Source organism: Eucyclogobius newberryi, unplaced genomic scaffold (assembly GCF_026437365.1).
Source record: "Eucyclogobius newberryi isolate DKJ021-1_F unplaced genomic scaffold, fEucNew1.0.hap1 SCAF_56, whole genome shotgun sequence".
Taxonomy (NCBI): domain Eukaryota; kingdom Metazoa; phylum Chordata; class Actinopteri; order Gobiiformes; family Gobiidae; genus Eucyclogobius; species Eucyclogobius newberryi.
This window is the reverse complement of record NW_027316234.1, coordinates 65,550-84,848: the sequence shown is the minus strand read 5'-3', so window position 1 is coordinate 84,848 and position 19,299 is coordinate 65,550. Positions and strand designations below refer to the sequence as shown.

At 44.9% G+C, this 19,299-nt stretch overlaps 63 non-coding genes across 63 annotated transcripts; all 63 read left to right on the top strand.

Annotated features, from left to right (window-relative positions):
- The first annotated feature begins 1,567 nt into the window (after positions 1-1,567).
- Positions 1,568-1,686, top strand: LOC140345629 (5S ribosomal RNA). Its single transcript, XR_011923914.1, has one exon. It is a non-coding gene; the product is annotated as a 5S ribosomal RNA (ribosomal RNA).
- A 161-nt stretch (positions 1,687-1,847) lies between these two features.
- Positions 1,848-1,966, top strand: LOC140345628 (5S ribosomal RNA). The gene has a single exon (XR_011923913.1). It is a non-coding gene; the product is annotated as a 5S ribosomal RNA (ribosomal RNA).
- A 156-nt stretch (positions 1,967-2,122) lies between these two features.
- Positions 2,123-2,241, top strand: LOC140345627 (5S ribosomal RNA). Its single transcript, XR_011923912.1, has one exon. It is a non-coding gene; the product is annotated as a 5S ribosomal RNA (ribosomal RNA).
- A 169-nt stretch (positions 2,242-2,410) lies between these two features.
- On the top strand, positions 2,411-2,529 carry LOC140345626 (5S ribosomal RNA). The gene has a single exon (XR_011923911.1). It is a non-coding gene; the product is annotated as a 5S ribosomal RNA (ribosomal RNA).
- Positions 2,530-2,695: 166 nt separating this feature from the next.
- On the top strand, positions 2,696-2,814 carry LOC140345625 (5S ribosomal RNA). Its single transcript, XR_011923910.1, has one exon. It is a non-coding gene; the product is annotated as a 5S ribosomal RNA (ribosomal RNA).
- A 162-nt stretch (positions 2,815-2,976) lies between these two features.
- On the top strand, positions 2,977-3,095 carry LOC140345623 (5S ribosomal RNA). The gene has a single exon (XR_011923908.1). It is a non-coding gene; the product is annotated as a 5S ribosomal RNA (ribosomal RNA).
- A 157-nt stretch (positions 3,096-3,252) lies between these two features.
- On the top strand, positions 3,253-3,371 carry LOC140345622 (5S ribosomal RNA). The gene has a single exon (XR_011923907.1). It is a non-coding gene; the product is annotated as a 5S ribosomal RNA (ribosomal RNA).
- A 167-nt stretch (positions 3,372-3,538) lies between these two features.
- Positions 3,539-3,657, top strand: LOC140345620 (5S ribosomal RNA). The gene has a single exon (XR_011923906.1). It is a non-coding gene; the product is annotated as a 5S ribosomal RNA (ribosomal RNA).
- Positions 3,658-3,814: 157 nt separating this feature from the next.
- Positions 3,815-3,933, top strand: LOC140345619 (5S ribosomal RNA). Its single transcript, XR_011923905.1, has one exon. It is a non-coding gene; the product is annotated as a 5S ribosomal RNA (ribosomal RNA).
- Positions 3,934-4,099: 166 nt separating this feature from the next.
- LOC140345618 (5S ribosomal RNA) lies at positions 4,100-4,218 on the top strand. The gene has a single exon (XR_011923904.1). It is a non-coding gene; the product is annotated as a 5S ribosomal RNA (ribosomal RNA).
- Positions 4,219-4,380: 162 nt separating this feature from the next.
- Positions 4,381-4,499, top strand: LOC140345616 (5S ribosomal RNA). Its single transcript, XR_011923902.1, has one exon. It is a non-coding gene; the product is annotated as a 5S ribosomal RNA (ribosomal RNA).
- Positions 4,500-4,656: 157 nt separating this feature from the next.
- On the top strand, positions 4,657-4,775 carry LOC140345615 (5S ribosomal RNA). The gene has a single exon (XR_011923901.1). It is a non-coding gene; the product is annotated as a 5S ribosomal RNA (ribosomal RNA).
- A 167-nt stretch (positions 4,776-4,942) lies between these two features.
- LOC140345614 (5S ribosomal RNA) lies at positions 4,943-5,061 on the top strand. Its single transcript, XR_011923900.1, has one exon. It is a non-coding gene; the product is annotated as a 5S ribosomal RNA (ribosomal RNA).
- Positions 5,062-5,218: 157 nt separating this feature from the next.
- LOC140345606 (5S ribosomal RNA) lies at positions 5,219-5,337 on the top strand. Its single transcript, XR_011923895.1, has one exon. It is a non-coding gene; the product is annotated as a 5S ribosomal RNA (ribosomal RNA).
- Positions 5,338-5,506: 169 nt separating this feature from the next.
- Positions 5,507-5,625, top strand: LOC140345603 (5S ribosomal RNA). The gene has a single exon (XR_011923893.1). It is a non-coding gene; the product is annotated as a 5S ribosomal RNA (ribosomal RNA).
- Positions 5,626-5,780: 155 nt separating this feature from the next.
- Positions 5,781-5,899, top strand: LOC140345601 (5S ribosomal RNA). The gene has a single exon (XR_011923892.1). It is a non-coding gene; the product is annotated as a 5S ribosomal RNA (ribosomal RNA).
- Positions 5,900-6,068: 169 nt separating this feature from the next.
- On the top strand, positions 6,069-6,187 carry LOC140345590 (5S ribosomal RNA). The gene has a single exon (XR_011923891.1). It is a non-coding gene; the product is annotated as a 5S ribosomal RNA (ribosomal RNA).
- A 167-nt stretch (positions 6,188-6,354) lies between these two features.
- Positions 6,355-6,473, top strand: LOC140345579 (5S ribosomal RNA). The gene has a single exon (XR_011923890.1). It is a non-coding gene; the product is annotated as a 5S ribosomal RNA (ribosomal RNA).
- A 162-nt stretch (positions 6,474-6,635) lies between these two features.
- On the top strand, positions 6,636-6,754 carry LOC140345567 (5S ribosomal RNA). The gene has a single exon (XR_011923889.1). It is a non-coding gene; the product is annotated as a 5S ribosomal RNA (ribosomal RNA).
- Positions 6,755-6,922: 168 nt separating this feature from the next.
- LOC140345555 (5S ribosomal RNA) lies at positions 6,923-7,041 on the top strand. Its single transcript, XR_011923888.1, has one exon. It is a non-coding gene; the product is annotated as a 5S ribosomal RNA (ribosomal RNA).
- A 169-nt stretch (positions 7,042-7,210) lies between these two features.
- On the top strand, positions 7,211-7,329 carry LOC140345543 (5S ribosomal RNA). The gene has a single exon (XR_011923886.1). It is a non-coding gene; the product is annotated as a 5S ribosomal RNA (ribosomal RNA).
- Positions 7,330-7,496: 167 nt separating this feature from the next.
- LOC140345531 (5S ribosomal RNA) lies at positions 7,497-7,615 on the top strand. Its single transcript, XR_011923885.1, has one exon. It is a non-coding gene; the product is annotated as a 5S ribosomal RNA (ribosomal RNA).
- A 168-nt stretch (positions 7,616-7,783) lies between these two features.
- On the top strand, positions 7,784-7,902 carry LOC140345519 (5S ribosomal RNA). The gene has a single exon (XR_011923884.1). It is a non-coding gene; the product is annotated as a 5S ribosomal RNA (ribosomal RNA).
- Positions 7,903-8,058: 156 nt separating this feature from the next.
- LOC140345507 (5S ribosomal RNA) lies at positions 8,059-8,177 on the top strand. Its single transcript, XR_011923883.1, has one exon. It is a non-coding gene; the product is annotated as a 5S ribosomal RNA (ribosomal RNA).
- A 168-nt stretch (positions 8,178-8,345) lies between these two features.
- On the top strand, positions 8,346-8,464 carry LOC140345496 (5S ribosomal RNA). The gene has a single exon (XR_011923882.1). It is a non-coding gene; the product is annotated as a 5S ribosomal RNA (ribosomal RNA).
- Positions 8,465-8,630: 166 nt separating this feature from the next.
- Positions 8,631-8,749, top strand: LOC140345484 (5S ribosomal RNA). The gene has a single exon (XR_011923881.1). It is a non-coding gene; the product is annotated as a 5S ribosomal RNA (ribosomal RNA).
- Positions 8,750-8,911: 162 nt separating this feature from the next.
- Positions 8,912-9,030, top strand: LOC140345472 (5S ribosomal RNA). The gene has a single exon (XR_011923880.1). It is a non-coding gene; the product is annotated as a 5S ribosomal RNA (ribosomal RNA).
- Positions 9,031-9,187: 157 nt separating this feature from the next.
- On the top strand, positions 9,188-9,306 carry LOC140345460 (5S ribosomal RNA). The gene has a single exon (XR_011923879.1). It is a non-coding gene; the product is annotated as a 5S ribosomal RNA (ribosomal RNA).
- Positions 9,307-9,473: 167 nt separating this feature from the next.
- On the top strand, positions 9,474-9,592 carry LOC140345449 (5S ribosomal RNA). The gene has a single exon (XR_011923878.1). It is a non-coding gene; the product is annotated as a 5S ribosomal RNA (ribosomal RNA).
- A 157-nt stretch (positions 9,593-9,749) lies between these two features.
- LOC140345437 (5S ribosomal RNA) lies at positions 9,750-9,868 on the top strand. Its single transcript, XR_011923877.1, has one exon. It is a non-coding gene; the product is annotated as a 5S ribosomal RNA (ribosomal RNA).
- A 169-nt stretch (positions 9,869-10,037) lies between these two features.
- LOC140345424 (5S ribosomal RNA) lies at positions 10,038-10,156 on the top strand. The gene has a single exon (XR_011923875.1). It is a non-coding gene; the product is annotated as a 5S ribosomal RNA (ribosomal RNA).
- A 155-nt stretch (positions 10,157-10,311) lies between these two features.
- LOC140345412 (5S ribosomal RNA) lies at positions 10,312-10,430 on the top strand. The gene has a single exon (XR_011923874.1). It is a non-coding gene; the product is annotated as a 5S ribosomal RNA (ribosomal RNA).
- Positions 10,431-10,597: 167 nt separating this feature from the next.
- LOC140345400 (5S ribosomal RNA) lies at positions 10,598-10,716 on the top strand. The gene has a single exon (XR_011923873.1). It is a non-coding gene; the product is annotated as a 5S ribosomal RNA (ribosomal RNA).
- A 168-nt stretch (positions 10,717-10,884) lies between these two features.
- LOC140345388 (5S ribosomal RNA) lies at positions 10,885-11,003 on the top strand. Its single transcript, XR_011923872.1, has one exon. It is a non-coding gene; the product is annotated as a 5S ribosomal RNA (ribosomal RNA).
- Positions 11,004-11,169: 166 nt separating this feature from the next.
- On the top strand, positions 11,170-11,288 carry LOC140345376 (5S ribosomal RNA). The gene has a single exon (XR_011923871.1). It is a non-coding gene; the product is annotated as a 5S ribosomal RNA (ribosomal RNA).
- A 166-nt stretch (positions 11,289-11,454) lies between these two features.
- Positions 11,455-11,573, top strand: LOC140345364 (5S ribosomal RNA). The gene has a single exon (XR_011923870.1). It is a non-coding gene; the product is annotated as a 5S ribosomal RNA (ribosomal RNA).
- A 169-nt stretch (positions 11,574-11,742) lies between these two features.
- On the top strand, positions 11,743-11,861 carry LOC140345353 (5S ribosomal RNA). Its single transcript, XR_011923869.1, has one exon. It is a non-coding gene; the product is annotated as a 5S ribosomal RNA (ribosomal RNA).
- Positions 11,862-12,017: 156 nt separating this feature from the next.
- Positions 12,018-12,136, top strand: LOC140345341 (5S ribosomal RNA). The gene has a single exon (XR_011923868.1). It is a non-coding gene; the product is annotated as a 5S ribosomal RNA (ribosomal RNA).
- Positions 12,137-12,304: 168 nt separating this feature from the next.
- Positions 12,305-12,423, top strand: LOC140345329 (5S ribosomal RNA). The gene has a single exon (XR_011923867.1). It is a non-coding gene; the product is annotated as a 5S ribosomal RNA (ribosomal RNA).
- Positions 12,424-12,589: 166 nt separating this feature from the next.
- On the top strand, positions 12,590-12,708 carry LOC140345318 (5S ribosomal RNA). The gene has a single exon (XR_011923866.1). It is a non-coding gene; the product is annotated as a 5S ribosomal RNA (ribosomal RNA).
- Positions 12,709-12,870: 162 nt separating this feature from the next.
- On the top strand, positions 12,871-12,989 carry LOC140345305 (5S ribosomal RNA). Its single transcript, XR_011923864.1, has one exon. It is a non-coding gene; the product is annotated as a 5S ribosomal RNA (ribosomal RNA).
- A 156-nt stretch (positions 12,990-13,145) lies between these two features.
- Positions 13,146-13,264, top strand: LOC140345293 (5S ribosomal RNA). Its single transcript, XR_011923863.1, has one exon. It is a non-coding gene; the product is annotated as a 5S ribosomal RNA (ribosomal RNA).
- A 166-nt stretch (positions 13,265-13,430) lies between these two features.
- On the top strand, positions 13,431-13,549 carry LOC140345281 (5S ribosomal RNA). The gene has a single exon (XR_011923862.1). It is a non-coding gene; the product is annotated as a 5S ribosomal RNA (ribosomal RNA).
- A 157-nt stretch (positions 13,550-13,706) lies between these two features.
- LOC140345270 (5S ribosomal RNA) lies at positions 13,707-13,825 on the top strand. The gene has a single exon (XR_011923861.1). It is a non-coding gene; the product is annotated as a 5S ribosomal RNA (ribosomal RNA).
- Positions 13,826-13,993: 168 nt separating this feature from the next.
- On the top strand, positions 13,994-14,112 carry LOC140345257 (5S ribosomal RNA). Its single transcript, XR_011923859.1, has one exon. It is a non-coding gene; the product is annotated as a 5S ribosomal RNA (ribosomal RNA).
- Positions 14,113-14,267: 155 nt separating this feature from the next.
- Positions 14,268-14,386, top strand: LOC140345246 (5S ribosomal RNA). Its single transcript, XR_011923858.1, has one exon. It is a non-coding gene; the product is annotated as a 5S ribosomal RNA (ribosomal RNA).
- Positions 14,387-14,556: 170 nt separating this feature from the next.
- On the top strand, positions 14,557-14,675 carry LOC140345234 (5S ribosomal RNA). Its single transcript, XR_011923857.1, has one exon. It is a non-coding gene; the product is annotated as a 5S ribosomal RNA (ribosomal RNA).
- A 166-nt stretch (positions 14,676-14,841) lies between these two features.
- On the top strand, positions 14,842-14,960 carry LOC140345222 (5S ribosomal RNA). The gene has a single exon (XR_011923856.1). It is a non-coding gene; the product is annotated as a 5S ribosomal RNA (ribosomal RNA).
- A 162-nt stretch (positions 14,961-15,122) lies between these two features.
- Positions 15,123-15,241, top strand: LOC140345210 (5S ribosomal RNA). The gene has a single exon (XR_011923855.1). It is a non-coding gene; the product is annotated as a 5S ribosomal RNA (ribosomal RNA).
- Positions 15,242-15,409: 168 nt separating this feature from the next.
- On the top strand, positions 15,410-15,528 carry LOC140345198 (5S ribosomal RNA). The gene has a single exon (XR_011923854.1). It is a non-coding gene; the product is annotated as a 5S ribosomal RNA (ribosomal RNA).
- A 170-nt stretch (positions 15,529-15,698) lies between these two features.
- LOC140345186 (5S ribosomal RNA) lies at positions 15,699-15,817 on the top strand. The gene has a single exon (XR_011923842.1). It is a non-coding gene; the product is annotated as a 5S ribosomal RNA (ribosomal RNA).
- Positions 15,818-15,983: 166 nt separating this feature from the next.
- Positions 15,984-16,102, top strand: LOC140345174 (5S ribosomal RNA). Its single transcript, XR_011923831.1, has one exon. It is a non-coding gene; the product is annotated as a 5S ribosomal RNA (ribosomal RNA).
- A 169-nt stretch (positions 16,103-16,271) lies between these two features.
- LOC140345163 (5S ribosomal RNA) lies at positions 16,272-16,390 on the top strand. Its single transcript, XR_011923820.1, has one exon. It is a non-coding gene; the product is annotated as a 5S ribosomal RNA (ribosomal RNA).
- A 169-nt stretch (positions 16,391-16,559) lies between these two features.
- LOC140345151 (5S ribosomal RNA) lies at positions 16,560-16,678 on the top strand. Its single transcript, XR_011923809.1, has one exon. It is a non-coding gene; the product is annotated as a 5S ribosomal RNA (ribosomal RNA).
- A 167-nt stretch (positions 16,679-16,845) lies between these two features.
- Positions 16,846-16,964, top strand: LOC140345138 (5S ribosomal RNA). Its single transcript, XR_011923798.1, has one exon. It is a non-coding gene; the product is annotated as a 5S ribosomal RNA (ribosomal RNA).
- Positions 16,965-17,133: 169 nt separating this feature from the next.
- LOC140345126 (5S ribosomal RNA) lies at positions 17,134-17,252 on the top strand. The gene has a single exon (XR_011923787.1). It is a non-coding gene; the product is annotated as a 5S ribosomal RNA (ribosomal RNA).
- Positions 17,253-17,407: 155 nt separating this feature from the next.
- On the top strand, positions 17,408-17,526 carry LOC140345115 (5S ribosomal RNA). Its single transcript, XR_011923776.1, has one exon. It is a non-coding gene; the product is annotated as a 5S ribosomal RNA (ribosomal RNA).
- Positions 17,527-17,692: 166 nt separating this feature from the next.
- Positions 17,693-17,811, top strand: LOC140345103 (5S ribosomal RNA). The gene has a single exon (XR_011923764.1). It is a non-coding gene; the product is annotated as a 5S ribosomal RNA (ribosomal RNA).
- A 162-nt stretch (positions 17,812-17,973) lies between these two features.
- LOC140345091 (5S ribosomal RNA) lies at positions 17,974-18,092 on the top strand. The gene has a single exon (XR_011923753.1). It is a non-coding gene; the product is annotated as a 5S ribosomal RNA (ribosomal RNA).
- Positions 18,093-18,261: 169 nt separating this feature from the next.
- Positions 18,262-18,380, top strand: LOC140384372 (5S ribosomal RNA). Its single transcript, XR_011933043.1, has one exon. It is a non-coding gene; the product is annotated as a 5S ribosomal RNA (ribosomal RNA).
- Positions 18,381-18,549: 169 nt separating this feature from the next.
- LOC140384359 (5S ribosomal RNA) lies at positions 18,550-18,668 on the top strand. Its single transcript, XR_011933031.1, has one exon. It is a non-coding gene; the product is annotated as a 5S ribosomal RNA (ribosomal RNA).
- Positions 18,669-18,835: 167 nt separating this feature from the next.
- LOC140384348 (5S ribosomal RNA) lies at positions 18,836-18,954 on the top strand. Its single transcript, XR_011933020.1, has one exon. It is a non-coding gene; the product is annotated as a 5S ribosomal RNA (ribosomal RNA).
- A 159-nt stretch (positions 18,955-19,113) lies between these two features.
- On the top strand, positions 19,114-19,232 carry LOC140384336 (5S ribosomal RNA). Its single transcript, XR_011933009.1, has one exon. It is a non-coding gene; the product is annotated as a 5S ribosomal RNA (ribosomal RNA).
- Positions 19,233-19,299: the final 67 nt, after the last annotated feature.

Below are 19,299 nucleotides of genomic sequence, written 5' to 3'. Positions count from 1 at the left end.
CCTGGAGGGCCTCCCCCCCTTCGAGAGGGAACTCTTGGAGGCGTGGAGGACTTTCAGGCCCCTGACTGTGGCGGTTCCAGACAGCGGTGAGGGTCTCGCGCACATGCCCCTCCGTCATAACCCTGACTTGCTCTCCGCTCCCCCCGGGAAGCGCGAGTGCATGATCAGTGGGGCGATGGAGGAGGCTGGGCTGGAATATGTAGGTAAGGTATTTGACGTGAAAGGTAATTTTAGTGTAGATTACATAGGGAAGTGTTTTAGGTTAGCAGGTAAAGTGTTTAGGAGAAAGTATATTAGTGGTATGGTAAGTATTTTTAACAGGAATCTGGTCAGGCATTGGGGAAGCACTTTGGGCCAAATGGGGAGCACGACAGGTAAGTTGAATTTTAATGTATTTGTTAGCACGGGGAGGTTTAGGATTTTCACAGACCTACCCACCCGCATCCTGTATCAGTTGTTGTTGCCGGGAGTGCTCGGGCGTCCCGCCTCGGAACACAAATGGTCATTAACATTCCCCGCACGCACCATCGCAACCATCTGGGCCAACATCTTTAATTGGTACACCCCACATAACGTAGGTCATTTTGACTTCAGATTTAGACACAGGATCGTCTTTACATCCGCAGCACTGCACGCATTTCTTCCCGACAGCTACGCTGCGGACTGCCCCGTGTGCCACGGACCCCCCGAGACCCTGGAGCACATGCTGTACACCTGCCCGGCCGTCCGCCCGTTCTGGTCCCGACTGCAGGACCTCCTCGCTCGGAGGCTGTCCTGGAGGCTCCCACCGCCGGCGGCCCTAGGAGGGGACGACCAGGAGCCCTGGCTCCTCCTCTTTGGTCCCGGACAGAGTCGCTCTGGAGCCAACACCCATCTCGCCCGACTAACCCTCTCCATAGCCCGGTACACATTATATCTCAACAGGAACATCCATCTCCGTGACAATAAAACAGCAGCACCCTGGCCCATCTTCAAAGGACTCTTGGCCGCACACCTCCGACACCTCCACATGGCAGCAGAGCACCGGTTCATCACCCACCTCGTCCCCCACAACACCCTGATCCACCTCACACCCTCTGGAAACCTGGACATCCTCTTCTGACCCCGGCATCACCCCCCCATCACTGAAGAATGTTTCGAGAATGATTGTGTGTTTGATTTTCTGTAATTTTTTGTCTCGTCTCCCCTTGCCCTTGTGTATCCCATTCCCTTGCCCTTGTGTGTCATGTATGTCTGTACATTCATGTAAATATATGTAAATACTTGTTTTAAGATGTTTTTGATAATAAAAGATAAAAAAAAAAAAAAAAAAGACCAGCCCGATCTCGTCTGATCTCGGAAGCCAAGCAGGGTTGGGCCTGGTTAGTACTTGGATGGGAGACCGCCTGGGAATACCAGGTGCTGTGAGCATTTTCACACTTTTTCACCTGTCAAAAAAAAAAAAAAAAAAAAAAAAGAAGTTTTTCATTGAGATATCCCAATTTTGACCGAGCAAGTGGCGTGAAGGTACTCTTCACGAAAAGACAGTGTTTGATATAAAAAAGGCCGTTTTGACCTGGAACATTTCGCTCACGGCCATACCACCCTGGACCAGCCCGATCTCGTCTGATCTCGGAAGCCAAGCAGGGTTGGGCCTGGTTAGTACTTGGATGGGAGACCGCCTGGGAATACCAGGTGCTGTGAGCATTTTCACACTTTTTCACCTGTAAAAAAAAAAAAAAAAAAAAAAGTTTTTCATTGAGATATCCCAATTTTTACCGAGCAAGTGGCGTGAAGGTACTCTTCACGAAAAGACAGTGTTTGATGCAAAAAAAGCCATTTATACGAGTTTTGACCTGGAACATTTCGCTCACGGCCATACCACCCTGGACCAGCCCGATCTCGTCTGATCTCGGAAGCCAAGCAGGGTTGGGCCTGGTTAGTACTTGGATGGGAGACCGCCTGGGAATACCAGGTGCTGTGAGCATTTTCACACTTTTTCACCTGTCAAAAAAAAAAAAAAAAAAAAAAAGAAGTTTTTCATTGAGATATCCCAATTTTGACCGAGCAAGTGGCGTGAAGGTACTCTTCACGAAAAGACAGTGTTTGATATAAAAAAGGCCGTTTTGACCTGGAACATTTCGCTCACGGCCATACCACCCTGGACCAGCCCGATCTCGTCTGATCTCGGAAGCCAAGCAGGGTTGGGCCTGGTTAGTACTTGGATGGGAGACCGCCTGGGAATACCAGGTGCTGTGAGCATTTTCACACTTTTTCACCTGTCAAAAAAAAAAAAAAAAAAAAAAAAAAGAAGTTTTTCATTGAGATATCCCAATTTTGACCGAGCAAGTGGCGTGAAGGTACTCTTCACGAAAAGACAGTGTTTGATGCAAAAAAAGCCATTTATACGAGTTTTGACCTGGAACATTTCGCTCACGGCCATACCACCCTGGACCAGCCCGATCTCGTCTGATCTCGGAAGCCAAGCAGGGTTGGGCCTGGTTAGTACTTGGATGGGAGACCGCCTGGGAATACCAGGTGCTGTGAGCATTTTCACACTTTTTCACCTGTCAAAAAAAAAAAAAAAAAAAAAAAGAAGTTTTTCATTGAGATATCCCAATTTTGACCGAGCAAGTGGCGTGAAGGTACTCTTCACGAAAAGACAGTGTTTGATGCAAAAAAAGCCATTTATACGAGTTTTGACCTGGAACATTTCGCTCACGGCCATACCACCCTGGACCAGCCCGATCTCGTCTGATCTCGGAAGCCAAGCAGGGTTGGGCCTGGTTAGTACTTGGATGGGAGACCGCCTGGGAATACCAGGTGCTGTGAGCATTTTCACACTTTTTCACCTGTCAAAAAAAAAAAAAAAAAAAGAAGTTTTTCATTGAGATATCCCAATTTTGACCGAGCAAGTGGCGTGAAGGTACTCTTCACGAAAAGACAGTGTTTGATGCAAAAAAAGCCATTTATACGAGTTTTGACCTGGAACATTTCGCTCACGGCCATACCACCCTGGACCAGCCCGATCTCGTCTGATCTCGGAAGCCAAGCAGGGTTGGGCCTGGTTAGTACTTGGATGGGAGACCGCCTGGGAATACCAGGTGCTGTGAGCATTTTCACACTTTTTCACCTGTCAAAAAAAAAAAAAAAAAAAAAAAAGAAGTTTTTCATTGAGATATCCCAATTTTGACCGAGCAAGTGGCGTGAAGGTACTCTTCACGAAAAGACAGTGTTTGATATAAAAAAGGCCGTTTTGACCTGGAACATTTCGCTCACGGCCATACCACCCTGGACCAGCCCGATCTCGTCTGATCTCGGAAGCCAAGCAGGGTTGGGCCTGGTTAGTACTTGGATGGGAGACCGCCTGGGAATACCAGGTGCTGTGAGCATTTTCACACTTTTTCACCTGTAAAAAAAAAAAAAAAAAAAAAAAAAAAAGTTTTTCATTGAGATATCCCAATTTTTACCGAGCAAGTGGCGTGAAGGTACTCTTCACGAAAAGACAGTGTTTGATGCAAAAAAAGCCATTTATACGAGTTTTGACCTGGAACATTTCGCTCACGGCCATACCACCCTGGACCAGCCCGATCTCGTCTGATCTCGGAAGCCAAGCAGGGTTGGGCCTGGTTAGTACTTGGATGGGAGACCGCCTGGGAATACCAGGTGCTGTGAGCATTTTCACACTTTTTCACCTGTCAAAAAAAAAAAAAAAAAAAAAAAAGAAGTTTTTCATTGAGATATCCCAATTTTGACCGAGCAAGTGGCGTGAAGGTACTCTTCACGAAAAGACAGTGTTTGATATAAAAAAGGCCGTTTTGACCTGGAACATTTCGCTCACGGCCATACCACCCTGGACCAGCCCGATCTCGTCTGATCTCGGAAGCCAAGCAGGGTTGGGCCTGGTTAGTACTTGGATGGGAGACCGCCTGGGAATACCAGGTGCTGTGAGCATTTTCACACTTTTTCACCTGTCAAAAAAAAAAAAAAAAAAAAAAAGAAGTTTTTCATTGAGATATCCCAATTTTGACCGAGCAAGTGGCGTGAAGGTACTCTTCACGAAAAGACAGTGTTTGATGCAAAAAAAGCCATTTATACGAGTTTTGACCTGGAACATTTCGCTCACGGCCATACCACCCTGGACCAGCCCGATCTCGTCTGATCTCGGAAGCCAAGCAGGGTTGGGCCTGGTTAGTACTTGGATGGGAGACCGCCTGGGAATACCAGGTGCTGTGAGCATTTTCACACTTTTTCACCTGTCAAAAAAAAAAAAAAAAAAAGAAGTTTTTCATTGAGATATCCCAATTTTGACCGAGCAAGTGGCGTGAAGGTACTCTTCACGAAAAGACAGTGTTTGATGCAAAAAAAGCCATTTATACGAGTTTTGACCTGGAACATTTCGCTCACGGCCATACCACCCTGGACCAGCCCGATCTCGTCTGATCTCGGAAGCCAAGCAGGGTTGGGCCTGGTTAGTACTTGGATGGGAGACCGCCTGGGAATACCAGGTGCTGTGAGCATTTTCACACTTTTTCACCTGTCAAAAAAAAAAAAAAAAAAAAAAAAGAAGTTTTTCATTGAGATATCCCAATTTTGACCGAGCAAGTGGCGTGAAGGTACTCTTCACGAAAAGACAGTGTTTGATATAAAAAAGGCCGTTTTGACCTGGAACATTTCGCTCACGGCCATACCACCCTGGACCAGCCCGATCTCGTCTGATCTCGGAAGCCAAGCAGGGTTGGGCCTGGTTAGTACTTGGATGGGAGACCGCCTGGGAATACCAGGTGCTGTGAGCATTTTCACACTTTTTCACCTGTAAAAAAAAAAAAAAAAAAAAAAAAAAAAGTTTTTCATTGAGATATCCCAATTTTTACCGAGCAAGTGGCGTGAAGGTACTCTTCACGAAAAGACAGTGTTTGATGCAAAAAAAGCCATTTATACGAGTTTTGACCTGGAACATTTCGCTCACGGCCATACCACCCTGGACCAGCCCGATCTCGTCTGATCTCGGAAGCCAAGCAGGGTTGGGCCTGGTTAGTACTTGGATGGGAGACCGCCTGGGAATACCAGGTGCTGTGAGCATTTTCACACTTTTTCACCTGTCAAAAAAAAAAAAAAAAAAAAAAAAGAAGTTTTTCATTGAGATATCCCAATTTTGACCGAGCAAGTGGCGTGAAGGTACTCTTCACGAAAAGACAGTGTTTGATATAAAAAAGGCCGTTTTGACCTGGAACATTTCGCTCACGGCCATACCACCCTGGACCAGCCCGATCTCGTCTGATCTCGGAAGCCAAGCAGGGTTGGGCCTGGTTAGTACTTGGATGGGAGACCGCCTGGGAATACCAGGTGCTGTGAGCATTTTCACACTTTTTCACCTGTCAAAAAAAAAAAAAAAAAAAAAAAAAAGAAGTTTTTCATTGAGATATCCCAATTTTGACCGAGCAAGTGGCGTGAAGGTACTCTTCACGAAAAGACAGTGTTTGATGCAAAAAAAGCCATTTATACGAGTTTTGACCTGGAACATTTCGCTCACGGCCATACCACCCTGGACCAGCCCGATCTCGTCTGATCTCGGAAGCCAAGCAGGGTTGGGCCTGGTTAGTACTTGGATGGGAGACCGCCTGGGAATACCAGGTGCTGTGAGCATTTTCACACTTTTTCACCTGTCAAAAAAAAAAAAAAAAAAAAAAGAAGTTTTTCATTGAGATATCCCAATTTTGACCGAGCAAGTGGCGTGAAGGTACTCTTCACGAAAAGACAGTGTTTGATATAAAAAAGGCCGTTTTGACCTGGAACATTTCGCTCACGGCCATACCACCCTGGACCAGCCCGATCTCGTCTGATCTCGGAAGCCAAGCAGGGTTGGGCCTGGTTAGTACTTGGATGGGAGACCGCCTGGGAATACCAGGTGCTGTGAGCATTTTCACACTTTTTCACCTGTCAAAAAAAAAAAAAAAAAAAAAAAAAAGAAGTTTTTCATTGAGATATCCCAATTTTTACCGAGCAAGTGGCGTGAAGGTACTCTTCACGAAAAGACAGTGTTTGATGCAAAAAAAGCCATTTATACGAGTTTTGACCTGGAACATTTCGCTCACGGCCATACCACCCTGGACCAGCCCGATCTCGTCTGATCTCGGAAGCCAAGCAGGGTTGGGCCTGGTTAGTACTTGGATGGGAGACCGCCTGGGAATACCAGGTGCTGTGAGCATTTTCACACTTTTTCACCTGTAAAAAAAAAAAAAAAAAAAAAAAAAAAAGTTTTTCATTGAGATATCCCAATTTTTACCGAGCAAGTGGCGTGAAGGTACTCTTCACGAAAAGACAGTGTTTGATGCAAAAAAAGCCATTTATACGAGTTTTGACCTGGAACATTTCGCTCACGGCCATACCACCCTGGACCAGCCCGATCTCGTCTGATCTCGGAAGCCAAGCAGGGTTGGGCCTGGTTAGTACTTGGATGGGAGACCGCCTGGGAATACCAGGTGCTGTGAGCATTTTCACACTTTTTCACCTGTCAAAAAAAAAAAAAAAAAAAGAAGTTTTTCATTGAGATATCCCAATTTTGACCGAGCAAGTGGCGTGAAGGTACTCTTCACGAAAAGACAGTGTTTGATGCAAAAAAAGCCATTTATACGAGTTTTGACCTGGAACATTTCGCTCACGGCCATACCACCCTGGACCAGCCCGATCTCGTCTGATCTCGGAAGCCAAGCAGGGTTGGGCCTGGTTAGTACTTGGATGGGAGACCGCCTGGGAATACCAGGTGCTGTGAGCATTTTCACACTTTTTCACCTGTAAAAAAAAAAAAAAAAAAAAAAAAAAGAAGTTTTTCATTGAGATATCCCAATTTTGACCGAGCAAGTGGCGTGAAGGTACTCTTCACGAAAAGACAGTGTTTGATGCAAAAAAAGCCATTTATACGAGTTTTGACCTGGAACATTTCGCTCACGGCCATACCACCCTGGACCAGCCCGATCTCGTCTGATCTCGGAAGCCAAGCAGGGTTGGGCCTGGTTAGTACTTGGATGGGAGACCGCCTGGGAATACCAGGTGCTGTGAGCATTTTCACACTTTTTCACCTGTCAAAAAAAAAAAAAAAAAAAAAAAAAAGAAGTTTTTCATTGAGATATCCCAATTTTTACCGAGCAAGTGGCGTGAAGGTACTCTTCACGAAAAGACAGTGTTTGATGCAAAAAAAGCCATTTATACGAGTTTTGACCTGGAACATTTCGCTCACGGCCATACCACCCTGGACCAGCCCGATCTCGTCTGATCTCGGAAGCCAAGCAGGGTTGGGCCTGGTTAGTACTTGGATGGGAGACCGCCTGGGAATACCAGGTGCTGTGAGCATTTTCACACTTTTTCACCTGTAAAAAAAAAAAAAAAAAAAAAAAAAAAAGTTTTTCATTGAGATATCCCAATTTTTACCGAGCAAGTGGCGTGAAGGTACTCTTCACGAAAAGACAGTGTTTGATGCAAAAAAAGCCATTTATACGAGTTTTGACCTGGAACATTTCGCTCACGGCCATACCACCCTGGACCAGCCCGATCTCGTCTGATCTCGGAAGCCAAGCAGGGTTGGGCCTGGTTAGTACTTGGATGGGAGACCGCCTGGGAATACCAGGTGCTGTGAGCATTTTCACACTTTTTCACCTGTAAAAAAAAAAAAAAAAAAAAAAAAAAGAAGTTTTTCATTGAGATATCCCAATTTTGACCGAGCAAGTGGCGTGAAGGTACTCTTCACGAAAAGACAGTGTTTGATGCAAAAAAAGCCATTTATACGAGTTTTGACCTGGAACATTTCGCTCACGGCCATACCACCCTGGACCAGCCCGATCTCGTCTGATCTCGGAAGCCAAGCAGGGTTGGGCCTGGTTAGTACTTGGATGGGAGACCGCCTGGGAATACCAGGTGCTGTGAGCATTTTCACACTTTTTCACCTGTCAAAAAAAAAAAAAAAAAAAAAAAGAAGTTTTTCATTGAGATATCCCAATTTTGACCGAGCAAGTGGCGTGAAGGTACTCTTCACGAAAAGACAGTGTTTGATATAAAAAAGGCCGTTTTGACCTGGAACATTTCGCTCACGGCCATACCACCCTGGACCAGCCCGATCTCGTCTGATCTCGGAAGCCAAGCAGGGTTGGGCCTGGTTAGTACTTGGATGGGAGACCGCCTGGGAATACCAGGTGCTGTGAGCATTTTCACACTTTTTCACCTGTCAAAAAAAAAAAAAAAAAAAAAAAAAGAAGTTTTTCATTGAGATATCCCAATTTTGACCGAGCAAGTGGCGTGAAGGTACTCTTCACGAAAAGACAGTGTTTGATGCAAAAAAAGCCATTTATACGAGTTTTGACCTGGAACATTTCGCTCACGGCCATACCACCCTGGACCAGCCCGATCTCGTCTGATCTCGGAAGCCAAGCAGGGTTGGGCCTGGTTAGTACTTGGATGGGAGACCGCCTGGGAATACCAGGTGCTGTGAGCATTTTCACACTTTTTCACCTGTCAAAAAAAAAAAAAAAAAAAAAAAGAAGTTTTTCATTGAGATATCCCAATTTTGACCGAGCAAGTGGCGTGAAGGTACTCTTCACGAAAAGACAGTGTTTGATGCAAAAAAAGCCATTTATACGAGTTTTGACCTGGAACATTTCGCTCACGGCCATACCACCCTGGACCAGCCCGATCTCGTCTGATCTCGGAAGCCAAGCAGGGTTGGGCCTGGTTAGTACTTGGATGGGAGACCGCCTGGGAATACCAGGTGCTGTGAGCATTTTCACACTTTTTCACCTGTCAAAAAAAAAAAAAAAAAAAGAAGTTTTTCATTGAGATATCCCAATTTTGACCGAGCAAGTGGCGTGAAGGTACTCTTCACGAAAAGACAGTGTTTGATGCAAAAAAAGCCATTTATACGAGTTTTGACCTGGAACATTTCGCTCACGGCCATACCACCCTGGACCAGCCCGATCTCGTCTGATCTCGGAAGCCAAGCAGGGTTGGGCCTGGTTAGTACTTGGATGGGAGACCGCCTGGGAATACCAGGTGCTGTGAGCATTTTCACACTTTTTCACCTGTCAAAAAAAAAAAAAAAAAAAAAAAAGAAGTTTTTCATTGAGATATCCCAATTTTGACCGAGCAAGTGGCGTGAAGGTACTCTTCACGAAAAGACAGTGTTTGATATAAAAAAGGCCGTTTTGACCTGGAACATTTCGCTCACGGCCATACCACCCTGGACCAGCCCGATCTCGTCTGATCTCGGAAGCCAAGCAGGGTTGGGCCTGGTTAGTACTTGGATGGGAGACCGCCTGGGAATACCAGGTGCTGTGAGCATTTTCACACTTTTTCACCTGTAAAAAAAAAAAAAAAAAAAAAAAAAAAAGTTTTTCATTGAGATATCCCAATTTTTACCGAGCAAGTGGCGTGAAGGTACTCTTCACGAAAAGACAGTGTTTGATGCAAAAAAAGCCATTTATACGAGTTTTGACCTGGAACATTTCGCTCACGGCCATACCACCCTGGACCAGCCCGATCTCGTCTGATCTCGGAAGCCAAGCAGGGTTGGGCCTGGTTAGTACTTGGATGGGAGACCGCCTGGGAATACCAGGTGCTGTGAGCATTTTCACACTTTTTCACCTGTCAAAAAAAAAAAAAAAAAAAAAAAAGAAGTTTTTCATTGAGATATCCCAATTTTGACCGAGCAAGTGGCGTGAAGGTACTCTTCACGAAAAGACAGTGTTTGATATAAAAAAGGCCGTTTTGACCTGGAACATTTCGCTCACGGCCATACCACCCTGGACCAGCCCGATCTCGTCTGATCTCGGAAGCCAAGCAGGGTTGGGCCTGGTTAGTACTTGGATGGGAGACCGCCTGGGAATACCAGGTGCTGTGAGCATTTTCACACTTTTTCACCTGTCAAAAAAAAAAAAAAAAAAAAAAAAAAGAAGTTTTTCATTGAGATATCCCAATTTTGACCGAGCAAGTGGCGTGAAGGTACTCTTCACGAAAAGACAGTGTTTGATGCAAAAAAAGCCATTTATACGAGTTTTGACCTGGAACATTTCGCTCACGGCCATACCACCCTGGACCAGCCCGATCTCGTCTGATCTCGGAAGCCAAGCAGGGTTGGGCCTGGTTAGTACTTGGATGGGAGACCGCCTGGGAATACCAGGTGCTGTGAGCATTTTCACACTTTTTCACCTGTCAAAAAAAAAAAAAAAAAAAAAAGAAGTTTTTCATTGAGATATCCCAATTTTGACCGAGCAAGTGGCGTGAAGGTACTCTTCACGAAAAGACAGTGTTTGATATAAAAAAGGCCGTTTTGACCTGGAACATTTCGCTCACGGCCATACCACCCTGGACCAGCCCGATCTCGTCTGATCTCGGAAGCCAAGCAGGGTTGGGCCTGGTTAGTACTTGGATGGGAGACCGCCTGGGAATACCAGGTGCTGTGAGCATTTTCACACTTTTTCACCTGTAAAAAAAAAAAAAAAAAAAAAAAAAAAAGTTTTTCATTGAGATATCCCAATTTTTACCGAGCAAGTGGCGTGAAGGTACTCTTCACGAAAAGACAGTGTTTGATGCAAAAAAAGCCATTTATACGAGTTTTGACCTGGAACATTTCGCTCACGGCCATACCACCCTGGACCAGCCCGATCTCGTCTGATCTCGGAAGCCAAGCAGGGTTGGGCCTGGTTAGTACTTGGATGGGAGACCGCCTGGGAATACCAGGTGCTGTGAGCATTTTCACACTTTTTCACCTGTAAAAAAAAAAAAAAAAAAAAAAAAAAGAAGTTTTTCATTGAGATATCCCAATTTTGACCGAGCAAGTGGCGTGAAGGTACTCTTCACGAAAAGACAGTGTTTGATGCAAAAAAAGCCATTTATACGAGTTTTGACCTGGAACATTTCGCTCACGGCCATACCACCCTGGACCAGCCCGATCTCGTCTGATCTCGGAAGCCAAGCAGGGTTGGGCCTGGTTAGTACTTGGATGGGAGACCGCCTGGGAATACCAGGTGCTGTGAGCATTTTCACACTTTTTCACCTGTCAAAAAAAAAAAAAAAAAAAAAAAGAAGTTTTTCATTGAGATATCCCAATTTTGACCGAGCAAGTGGCGTGAAGGTACTCTTCACGAAAAGACAGTGTTTGATGCAAAAAAAGCCATTTATACGAGTTTTGACCTGGAACATTTCGCTCACGGCCATACCACCCTGGACCAGCCCGATCTCGTCTGATCTCGGAAGCCAAGCAGGGTTGGGCCTGGTTAGTACTTGGATGGGAGACCGCCTGGGAATACCAGGTGCTGTGAGCATTTTCACACTTTTTCACCTGTAAAAAAAAAAAAAAAAAAAAAAAAAAAGTTTTTCATTGAGATATCCCAATTTTTACCGAGCAAGTGGCGTGAAGGTACTCTTCACGAAAAGACAGTGTTTGATGCAAAAAAAGCCATTTATACGAGTTTTGACCTGGAACATTTCGCTCACGGCCATACCACCCTGGACCAGCCCGATCTCGTCTGATCTCGGAAGCCAAGCAGGGTTGGGCCTGGTTAGTACTTGGATGGGAGACCGCCTGGGAATACCAGGTGCTGTGAGCATTTTCACACTTTTTCACCTGTAAAAAAAAAAAAAAAAAAAAAAAAAAAGAAGTTTTTCATTGAGATATCCCAATTTTGACCGAGCAAGTGGCGTGAAGGTACTCTTCACGAAAAGACAGTGTTTGATGCAAAAAAAGCCATTTATACGAGTTTTGACCTGGAACATTTCGCTCACGGCCATACCACCCTGGACCAGCCCGATCTCGTCTGATCTCGGAAGCCAAGCAGGGTTGGGCCTGGTTAGTACTTGGATGGGAGACCGCCTGGGAATACCAGGTGCTGTGAGCATTTTCACACTTTTTCACCTGTCAAAAAAAAAAAAAAAAAAAAAAAGAAGTTTTTCATTGAGATATCCCAATTTTGACCGAGCAAGTGGCGTGAAGGTACTCTTCACGAAAAGACAGTGTTTGATATAAAAAAGGCCGTTTTGACCTGGAACATTTCGCTCACGGCCATACCACCCTGGACCAGCCCGATCTCGTCTGATCTCGGAAGCCAAGCAGGGTTGGGCCTGGTTAGTACTTGGATGGGAGACCGCCTGGGAATACCAGGTGCTGTGAGCATTTTCACACTTTTTCACCTGTCAAAAAAAAAAAAAAAAAAAAAAAAAGAAGTTTTTCATTGAGATATCCCAATTTTGACCGAGCAAGTGGCGTGAAGGTACTCTTCACGAAAAGACAGTGTTTGATGCAAAAAAAGCCATTTATACGAGTTTTGACCTGGAACATTTCGCTCACGGCCATACCACCCTGGACCAGCCCGATCTCGTCTGATCTCGGAAGCCAAGCAGGGTTGGGCCTGGTTAGTACTTGGATGGGAGACCGCCTGGGAATACCAGGTGCTGTGAGCATTTTCACACTTTTTCACCTGTCAAAAAAAAAAAAAAAAAAAAAAAGAAGTTTTTCATTGAGATATCCCAATTTTGACCGAGCAAGTGGCGTGAAGGTACTCTTCACGAAAAGACAGTGTTTGATGCAAAAAAAGCCATTTATACGAGTTTTGACCTGGAACATTTCGCTCACGGCCATACCACCCTGGACCAGCCCGATCTCGTCTGATCTCGGAAGCCAAGCAGGGTTGGGCCTGGTTAGTACTTGGATGGGAGACCGCCTGGGAATACCAGGTGCTGTGAGCATTTTCACACTTTTTCACCTGTCAAAAAAAAAAAAAAAAAAAGAAGTTTTTCATTGAGATATCCCAATTTTGACCGAGCAAGTGGCGTGAAGGTACTCTTCACGAAAAGACAGTGTTTGATGCAAAAAAAGCCATTTATACGAGTTTTGACCTGGAACATTTCGCTCACGGCCATACCACCCTGGACCAGCCCGATCTCGTCTGATCTCGGAAGCCAAGCAGGGTTGGGCCTGGTTAGTACTTGGATGGGAGACCGCCTGGGAATACCAGGTGCTGTGAGCATTTTCACACTTTTTCACCTGTCAAAAAAAAAAAAAAAAAAAAAAAGAAGTTTTTCATTGAGATATCCCAATTTTGACCGAGCAAGTGGCGTGAAGGTACTCTTCACGAAAAGACAGTGTTTGATATAAAAAAGGCCGTTTTGACCTGGAACATTTCGCTCACGGCCATACCACCCTGGACCAGCCCGATCTCGTCTGATCTCGGAAGCCAAGCAGGGTTGGGCCTGGTTAGTACTTGGATGGGAGACCGCCTGGGAATACCAGGTGCTGTGAGCATTTTCACACTTTTTCACCTGTAAAAAAAAAAAAAAAAAAAAAAAAAAAGTTTTTCATTGAGATATCCCAATTTTTACCGAGCAAGTGGCGTGAAGGTACTCTTCACGAAAAGACAGTGTTTGATGCAAAAAAAGCCATTTATACGAGTTTTGACCTGGAACATTTCGCTCACGGCCATACCACCCTGGACCAGCCCGATCTCGTCTGATCTCGGAAGCCAAGCAGGGTTGGGCCTGGTTAGTACTTGGATGGGAGACCGCCTGGGAATACCAGGTGCTGTGAGCATTTTCACACTTTTTCACCTGTCAAAAAAAAAAAAAAAAAAAAAAAAGAAGTTTTTCATTGAGATATCCCAATTTTGACCGAGCAAGTGGCGTGAAGGTACTCTTCACGAAAAGACAGTGTTTGATATAAAAAAGGCCGTTTTGACCTGGAACATTTCGCTCACGGCCATACCACCCTGGACCAGCCCGATCTCGTCTGATCTCGGAAGCCAAGCAGGGTTGGGCCTGGTTAGTACTTGGATGGGAGACCGCCTGGGAATACCAGGTGCTGTGAGCATTTTCACACTTTTTCACCTGTCAAAAAAAAAAAAAAAAAAAAAAAAAGAAGTTTTTCATTGAGATATCCCAATTTTGACCGAGCAAGTGGCGTGAAGGTACTCTTCACGAAAAGACAGTGTTTGATGCAAAAAAAGCCATTTATACGAGTTTTGACCTGGAACATTTCGCTCACGGCCATACCACCCTGGACCAGCCCGATCTCGTCTGATCTCGGAAGCCAAGCAGGGTTGGGCCTGGTTAGTACTTGGATGGGAGACCGCCTGGGAATACCAGGTGCTGTGAGCATTTTCACACTTTTTCACCTGTCAAAAAAAAAAAAAAAAAAAAAAGAAGTTTTTCATTGAGATATCCCAATTTTGACCGAGCAAGTGGCGTGAAGGTACTCTTCACGAAAAGACAGTGTTTGATATAAAAAAGGCCGTTTTGACCTGGAACATTTCGCTCACGGCCATACCACCCTGGACCAGCCCGATCTCGTCTGATCTCGGAAGCCAAGCAGGGTTGGGCCTGGTTAGTACTTGGATGGGAGACCGCCTGGGAATACCAGGTGCTGTGAGCATTTTCACACTTTTTCACCTGTCAAAAAAAAAAAAAAAAAAAAAAAAAAAGAAGTTTTTCATTGAGATATCCCAATTTTTACCGAGCAAGTGGCGTGAAGGTACTCTTCACGAAAAGACAGTGTTTGATGCAAAAAAAGCCATTTATACGAGTTTTGACCTGGAACATTTCGCTCACGGCCATACCACCCTGGACCAGCCCGATCTCGTCTGATCTCGGAAGCCAAGCAGGGTTGGGCCTGGTTAGTACTTGGATGGGAGACCGCCTGGGAATACCAGGTGCTGTGAGCATTTTCACACTTTTTCACCTGTAAAAAAAAAAAAAAAAAAAAAAAAAAAGTTTTTCATTGAGATATCCCAATTTTTACCGAGCAAGTGGCGTGAAGGTACTCTTCACGAAAAGACAGTGTTTGATGCAAAAAAAGCCATTTATACGAGTTTTGACCTGGAACATTTCGCTCACGGCCATACCACCCTGGACCAGCCCGATCTCGTCTGATCTCGGAAGCCAAGCAGGGTTGGGCCTGGTTAGTACTTGGATGGGAGACCGCCTGGGAATACCAGGTGCTGTGAGCATTTTCACACTTTTTCACCTGTCAAAAAAAAAAAAAAAAAAAGAAGTTTTTCATTGAGATATCCCAATTTTGACCGAGCAAGTGGCGTGAAGGTACTCTTCACGAAAAGACAGTGTTTGATGCAAAAAAAGCCATTTATACGAGTTTTGACCTGGAACATTTCGCTCACGGCCATACCACCCTGGACCAGCCCGATCTCGTCTGATCTCGGAAGCCAAGCAGGGTTGGGCCTGGTTAGTACTTGGATGGGAGACCGCCTGGGAATACCAGGTGCTGTGAGCATTTTCACACTTTTTCACCTGTAAAAAAAAAAAAAAAAAAAAAAAAAAGAAGTTTTTCATTGAGATATCCCAATTTTGACCGAGCAAGTGGCGTGAAGGTACTCTTCACGAAAAGACAGTGTTTGATGCAAAAAAAGCCATTTATACGAGTTTTGACCTGGAACATTTCGCTCACGGCCATACCACCCTGGACCAGCCCGATCTCGTCTGATCTCGGAAGCCAAGCAGGGTTGGGCCTGGTTAGTACTTGGATGGGAGACCGCCTGGGAATACCAGGTGCTGTGAGCATTTTCACACTTTTTCACCTGTCAAAAAAAAAAAAAAAAAAAAAAAAAAAGAAGTTTTTCATTGAGATATCCCAATTTTTACCGAGCAAGTGGCGTGAAGGTACTCTTCACGAAAAGACAGTGTTTGATGCAAAAAAAGCCATTTATACGAGTTTTGACCTGGAACATTTCGCTCACGGCCATACCACCCTGGACCAGCCCGATCTCGTCTGATCTCGGAAGCCAAGCAGGGTTGGGCCTGGTTAGTACTTGGATGGGAGACCGCCTGGGAATACCAGGTGCTGTGAGCATTTTCACACTTTTTCACCTGTAAAAAAAAAAAAAAAAAAAAAAAAAAAGTTTTTCATTGAGATATCCCAATTTTTACCGAGCAAGTGGCGTGAAGGTACTCTTCACGAAAAGACAGTGTTTGATGCAAAAAAAGCCATTTATACGAGTTTTGACCTGGAACATTTCGCTCACGGCCATACCACCCTGGACCAGCCCGATCTCGTCTGATCTCGGAAGCCAAGCAGGGTTGGGCCTGGTTAGTACTTGGATGGGAGACCGCCTGGGAATACCAGGTGCTGTGAGCATTTTCACACTTTTTCACCTGTAAAAAAAAAAAAAAAAAAAAAAAAAAAGAAGTTTTTCATTGAGATATCCCAATTTTGACCGAGCAAGTGGCGTGAAGGTACTCTTCACGAAAAGACAGTGTTTGATGCAAAAAAAGCCATTTATACGAGTTTTGACCTGGAACATTTCGCTCACGGCCATACCACCCTGGACCAGCCCGATCTCGTCTGATCTCGGAAGCCAAGCAGGGTTGGGCCTGGTTAGTACTTGGATGGGAGACCGCCTGGGAATACCAGGTGCTGTGAGCATTTTCACACTTTTTCACCTGTCAAAAAAAAAAAAAAAAAAAAAAAAAAGAAGTTTTTCATTGAGATATCCCAATTTTTACCGAGCAAGTGGCGTGAAGGTACTCTTCACGAAAAGACAGTGTTTGATGCAAAAAAAGCCATTTATACGAGTTTTGACCTGGAACATTTCGCTCACGGCCATACCACCCTGGACCAGCCCGATCTCGTCTGATCTCGGAAGCCAAGCAGGGTTGGGCCTGGTTAGTACTTGGATGGGAGACCGCCTGGGAATACCAGGTGCTGTGAGCATTTTCACACTTTTTCACCTGTAAAAAAAAAAAAAAAAAAAAAAAAAAAAGTTTTTCATTGAGATATCCCAATTTTTACCGAGCAAGTGGCGTGAAGGTACTCTTCACGAAAAGACAGTGTTTGATGCAAAAAAAGCCATTTATACGAGTTTTGACCTGGAACATTTCGCTCACGGCCATACCACCCTGGACCAGCCCGATCTCGTCTGATCTCGGAAGCCAAGCAGGGTTGGGCCTGGTTAGTACTTGGATGGGAGACCGCCTGGGAATACCAGGTGCTGTGAGCATTTTCACACTTTTTCACCTGTCAAAAAAAAAAAAAAAAAAAAAAAAAAGAAGTTTTTCATTGAGATATCCCAATTTTGACCGAGCAAGTGGCGTGAAGGTACTCTTCACGAAAAGACAGTGTTTGATGCAAAAAAAGCCATTTATACGAGTTTTGACCTGGAACATTTCGCTCACGGCCATACCACCCTGGACCAGCCCGATCTCGTCTGATCTCGGAAGCCAAGCAGGGTTGGGCCTGGTTAGTACTTGGATGGGAGACCGCCTGGGAATACCAGGTGCTGTGAGCATTTTCACACTTTTTCACCTGTCAAAAAAAAAAAAAAAAAAAAAAGAAGTTTTTCATTGAGATATCCCAATTTTGACCGAGCAAGTGGCGTGAAGGTACTCTTCACGAAAAGACAGTGTTTGATATAAAAAAGGCCGTTTTGACCTGGAACATTTCGCTCACGGCCATACCACCCTGGACCAGCCCGATCTCGTCTGATCTCGGAAGCCAAGCAGGGTTGGGCCTGGTTAGTACTTGGATGGGAGACCGCCTGGGAATACCAGGTGCTGTGAGCATTTTCACACTTTTTCACCTGTAAAAAAAAAAAAAAAAAAAAAAAAAAAGTTTTTCATTGAGATATCCCAATTTTTACCGAGCAAGTGGCGTGAAGGTACTCTTCACGAAAAGACAGTGTTTGATGCAAAAAAAGCCATTTATACGAGTTTTGACCTGGAACATTTCGCTCACGGCCATACCACCCTGGACCAGCCCGATCTCGTCTGATCTCGGAAGCCAAGCAGGGTTGGGCCTGGTTAGTACTTGGATGGGAGACCGCCTGGGAATACCAGGTGCTGTGAGCATTTTCACACTTTTTCACCTGTCAAAAAAAAAAAAAAAAAAAGAAGTTTTTCATTGAGATATCCCAATTTTGACCGAGCAAGTGGCGTGAAGGTACTCTTCACGAAAAGACAGTGTTTGATGCAAAAAAAGCCATTTATACGAGTTTTGACCTGGAACATTTCGCTCACGGCCATACCACCCTGGACCAGCCCGATCTCGTCTGATCTCGGAAGCCAAGCAGGGTTGGGCCTGGTTAGTACTTGGATGGGAGACCGCCTGGGAATACCAGGTGCTGTGAGCATTTTCACACTTTTTCACCTGTAAAAAAAAAAAAAAAAAAAAAAAAAAAGAAGTTTTTCATTGAGATATCCCAATTTTGACCGAGCAAGTGGCGTGAAGGTACTCTTCACGAAAAGACAGTGTTTGATGCAAAAAAAGCCATTTATACGAGTTTTGACCTGGAACATTTCGCTCACGGCCATACCACCCTGGACCAGCCCGATCTCGTCTGATCTCGGAAGCCAAGCAGGGTTGGGCCTGGTTAGTACTTGGATGGGAGACCGCCTGGGAATACCAGGTGCTGTGAGCATTTTCACACTTTTTCACCTGTCAAAAAAAAAAAAAAAAAAAAAAAAAAGAAGTTTTTCATTGAGATATCCCAATTTTTACCGAGCAAGTGGCGTGAAGGTACTCTTCACGAAAAGACAGTGTTTGATGCAAAAAAAGCCATTTATACGAGTTTTGACCTGGAACATTTCGCTCACGGCCATACCACCCTGGACCAGCCCGATCTCGTCTGATCTCGGAAGCCAAGCAGGGTTGGGCCTGGTTAGTACTTGGATGGGAGACCGCCTGGGAATACCAGGTGCTGTGAGCATTTTCACACTTTTTCACCTGTAAAAAAAAAAAAAAAAAAAAAAAAAAAAGTTTTTCATTGAGATATCCCAATTTTTACCGAGCAAGTGGCGTGAAGGTACTCTTCACGAAAAGACAGTGTTTGATGCAAAAAAAGCCATTTATACGAGTTTTGACCTGGAACATTTCGCTCACGGCCATACCACCCTGGACCAGCCCGATCTCGTCTGATCTCGGAAGCCAAGCAGGGTTGGGCCTGGTTAGTACTTGGATGGGAGACCGCCTGGGAATACCAGGTGCTGTGAGCATTTTCACACTTTTTCACCTGTCAAAAAAAAAAAAAAAAAAAAAAAAAAGAAGTTTTTCATTGAGATATCCCAATTTTGACCGAGCAAGTGGCGTGAAGGTACTCTTCACGAAAAGACAGTGTTTGATATAAAAAAGGCCGTTTTGACCTGGAACATTTCGCTCACGGCCATACCACCCTGGACCAGCCCGATCTCGTCTGATCTCGGAAGCCAAGCAGGGTTGGGCCTGGTTAGTACTTGGATGGGAGACCGCCTGGGAATACCAGGTGCTGTGAGCATTTTCACACTTTTTCACCTGTCAAAAAAAAAAAAAAAAAAAAAAAAAGAAGTTTTTCATTGAGATAT